Genomic DNA, 4779 nt, shown 5'->3' on the forward strand with positions numbered 1-4779 from the left:
TATAGTCTATGAAGTTTCACTATTTTTCCCCAAATTTTCCAACCTAAAACACAAATTAAATGGTAAAAGCAACGATAGATTCATGTATAACAACCAAATCCAAGTTGGAAACACTTATCCCAATTAACTTCTTGAAACTCCCTTCAAGAATCGCCCAAATCCGAAGTCTCTAGCTCAAAATATGAAAAATAGGTTAAAACCCTCGATTTTGATATTTTAATAGTTTTCCCAGTGATTACACATCACGATAGTGGATAAATCCACGCGATCGCAAAGAAAGAAATCCTCAGGGGCCAAAAACCCTTCTATTCGAATGCACCGTTGTCGCGCCCTCTTTTTCTCGCGAAATCGGGTTTATGACATTTGGGAAGACAACTCGTTCCCTTTTGGGAATTGGGTTTTGGATTGAAGAGTCGCCACCTAATGATTTAAGTGCATTAGGACACTAAGAAGGGTTTGAGTCAAGTAACCTGAGATTGGGTAAGGGCTTGAAATTATCCCAAGGGGAAGGTGTTAGGCACTCCTCAGGATCCACTAGTGTGGTTCCCGGCCAAACTATTGTTGTGACTTAAATGCAAATAACACATAGGCAGGTAAGAGTTTCAAATAAGAGGGGATTTTCATGTAATGGTCACAAATAAACAAAATCGGAAGGAACTAAATAGAGTTGATTTTCTTAGAAAAAAAGGCTTTAAAAAGATTTAAAAGAAACAAAGAACAAAGGGAAAGAGGGTCCTAGGTTCATTAATAATATGGATCACCCACACAACATCCGGTAATCACTCCTCAATGAGGGGCTACACGTAATTTTATCGCGTGGTCATCATATCCATATCTACCCTTTCCCACCCGGTTTAGGTATTAAAGCGCGGAATGGTCTCGTTTGCTTATTGCATGCTATTACCCGCCCCAATCCTATCAGTCCCGGAGGCATTTGGGACTACTAATCCTAAAGCGAAGGGATATTGGCTTATTTGTGGTTTCAAAAGGTAAAATACTAAGGCGACAGGCAAAAACACATATAACAAATTTGGGGAAAAGCATATAAACAAACTAAGGCTCAAATACACCTCCTTTAAACAGAGAAAAGCAAGTAGTTAGCATGACTTACACATACTGTTTAAGGTCTAATTAAACTTAAAAGGTTGAGGCAGACTGATTTATTACATAGTTCAGATAAGAAGCCCGAAGCAGGCCTACCTGTTGCTTGTAGCTAATAAAATCTGATTTGGTTTACAAAATTTACCCTATGGTTTGCTTAGGTGTTGGACGAGGGTCCTGTAGGCATGATATCTACTGATTTCAGAAATAATGAATTAAACTGAATACATACTGATTTAAGAAAAAGTTGTCAGTTATTAAAGAAAGGCGAGTTTTAGCAAAAGATCATAAGTTCTACAACTGGTAAGGCATTATTACTGGTTTTAGACTTATAAGCAAGTGAGGCAATTCAGATTTGGTTAAAGCTCCTATAGGCATGCTTTCTATGCGTTTGTTGACTTTAGAACACTTTTATAGACATAGAGAAACGCAGAAATCCTACAAACATGATATCTAGGTGTTGTATTTTATATGAACATGATATCTAATTGCAATTGATTATTTAGGGCCTATAAACATGTTTGCCTAATGAAAGTGGATATGCAAGATTCAGAAAGACCTATAGGCATATTTTCTATATGCATATGTAGAATTCTGATTTCGAATAATTGTAGACATGGAATCTATATGAGAGAATGCAGGATCCCTATAGACATGGTATCTATATATGAGAGAATGCAGGATTCCTAATGACATGTTATCTATATATGAGAGAATGCAGAAATTCAGAAACTCTTATAGACATGGTATCTACATATGAGAGAATGCAGGATTCCTAAAGACATGTTATCTACCCTTTGCATACATGGTTACCCCATCCCTTTTTCACTAGCCATCCCTGAGAGTTTTATTACAACGTTATTACAGCCCAGGAAAAAAAGAAGTAAAGTAAAGAAAATACATCAGAAATTAAAAGTACAACCAAGGAGAGCCTGATTCAGACATCCTGTCTGAGGTATGAAGTAAACCAACTCCAAGAGGTCACATTCCAAATCCTTTCTCCCGTTTGGGGTATGCCAAAGTTCCCTAAGAGTCTCGCATGAACTCCAGGCAGTGCTCACACCCAAATTCATTACCACATTAAGACATAGTGCAGTATGGAAGGGCCAGCCCTCAGGTGTCCAAGTTCAGAGGGAACTCAAGGTCCCAAGGCAAGGCTCATAAGAGGGGGGGCAGAACTTAGGAACTAAAAGAGAGTGTAAGTGTAGAAGTGGAATTCTGAAAGGGAAAAGGAAGAGGGAAGCAATTCACATTAATACACATAGGGGATAGGGCATGGGGGAATTTGCAAGAGCAAAAGAAAAGCAGGCTGATGGGCACACCCAGCAATGGGATATGCTGGCACACCCTCCAGCCTGTTTATATAGAGGTTAAGACTCCATTGGTTCAAACTTAATTCATGGGCAACAACTCACATTGCCATGCCTTAAGTCACAACTCACAAACACATAGGGGTAATAGGGTAGGGGAGCAAGGATTCACAACAGAAACAGGCAGAAAGATGTGAGCATACTTAATTTAAACGTTGAACTCTACAGAAACAGTAAAGTAGACATGGATACAAAAAGCTGTAAATAAACACATTGTGATGATGCTGAAGCTTAAATTAGGACATACCAGCTTCAAAGAAACAAATAGAGAAAATGCAGTAGTCTTGTAAAAGCCACAGTGCAGACAAGAAGAGAGAGTAATATTATGTGTAAGTAAGAATTCAAAAGGATTGTGAAGTGTGTAGTGAAGGATTGTTAGTCCTGTAGTGAAAGATTGTTAATCGTGTAGTGAAGGATTATTAATCGTGTCTTTGTGAAAAAGGGGCGTGCCTTTTATACTGTAAAAATCAGGCAGAAATAAGGTAAGAAAATAGTTGAAGAACTGACTGTCAATCAATTACACAAAACTCCCTTTAATTAAGGGATTCAGATTCAAATGGGTGAAAACCAATTAAGGAAAGAAATTGAATAAACACTTTGTGCACAGCATGCAATTGAGGGCACATACATAAAAAGATTATTTAAGGATAGGGTTTTGAAGTACACGGTTTGTACAAATAAGGTAAGGAAATCAATTAACAGCCAGTACATCACAAGGTCTGAGATTTGTATGAATGAACCGAGTCAAAAAGATGGGAAAGATTTTTAACTTAAGGGAAATCAGCAAACAATGGAAAGGGAATCAATTAGACCTATTTAGAAGGGATTCTGAATTAATCACAAGTTTGAAAACCACTTTAAAGGGAAGTTCCTCATATATAAGGAGCATACGAACATGTTAAGCATGAAAGAAAATTGTCATGTCATCAATAGAAAATCCAGTGTAGAAGAGTTTAGTAAAAATCCAGAATCATATGCAAACACGGATGTCCAAACTCGAAGTTGGTCTGAAAGAGTTAGGGGTTCTAAAAGTAAAAACCCTAGTTCAAGCAAATCACGAAGCAAAGATGAGAGGGCAAGCAATTGAATCGAAAACATGTTTAGGGGTTTCAAAAAAAACTGAAACTTCTAACATGCTTCTCTCAGCAACAAAATTCATGAGAAACATGATAGCAAAGTAACATGCAAACACAGTAGAATGGTTCGAAGCAAACAGAGTGGAAGAAACTAATTCGAAGCATAATGAGAACAGACTGTTAAGAAAAGTAGGAAAGCATGCTTAAGAGGATCTTTTAGAAGAAACTTAAACAAGGTTCAGTAGAAGGCAAATAGTAAAACATTAAGAACACAGTAAAAATATATAGTAGGCGAAACATACCAGAACATGGTAGAAGAAAATACCAGAACATAGTAGAAAAGTATACGAGAACACAGTAGAAGAACATACAAAAATGTGATAGAAGAAAAACATAGGAACACAGTAGACAAGCATACGAGAACATAATGTAGGAAAACACAGTAAGAGAAGCATACAAGAACATGGTAAAAGAAAATACAAGAACACCACAGAGGCAAATACACACGAAAGAAAAAGAAAGTCAGAAAACACTTAAATACTTTCCCAAAAAACCCTAGATCGGAAGAGAAACGGTTTTGAAAGTAATTTTTGAAAGAAAAGTTAAGGAAATCATTTGAAAGCTCAGGGAAAGCGTAGATACACAATGGATCTAAAGAAATCGGAGAAAACCTCGAAGGGTTAGGGTTCAGAATAACCCTTGAAATGAGAAAGGCTTTGAAAGGTCACCGATCTAAGTCTGAGAGGTCAGAATCAGGCTTAAACAACCATGGTACGCCGGAGCAACGCCGGAGATGACCGTGGAACTCCGAATCGACAGAGGTCTGGGTATGAACCTTCAAGGTCAGGCCTTGAATCTTCAGAGATCATGCACGTAGGAGCCATAGAAGGCCGGTGTAGGACTCTCGTAGCCTTGGAGGCCATAGATTCCGGTGGATTTCAGGGCGGAGATGGTAAGAGGCGGGTAGGGTTTGAGAATATTCGAGAGAGTTTGAGAGAGTGGAGGGTTTCATAGGCGGCGGGCTGGTGAAAATGATTAGGGTTAAGGGGGGGTTGGTAAATTAAAAAAGGAAAGAATGAAGCATGGCCGTTGATCATTTTGATCAACGGCCTAGATTAAACGGGGAGCCGGGCGGGTTGTATTTAATTGTGTCAGGAGCAGGTAATTTATGAATTGGGCCGGGAAATTTGGGATTGAAATTGGGTTTAATTGGGGGGGGGGGCTGATTTAGG

The sequence above is a fragment of the Nicotiana attenuata genome, chromosome 7, assembly GCF_001879085.1.
Source record: "Nicotiana attenuata strain UT chromosome 7, NIATTr2, whole genome shotgun sequence".
Classification (NCBI taxonomy): Eukaryota; Viridiplantae; Streptophyta; class Magnoliopsida; order Solanales; family Solanaceae; genus Nicotiana; species Nicotiana attenuata.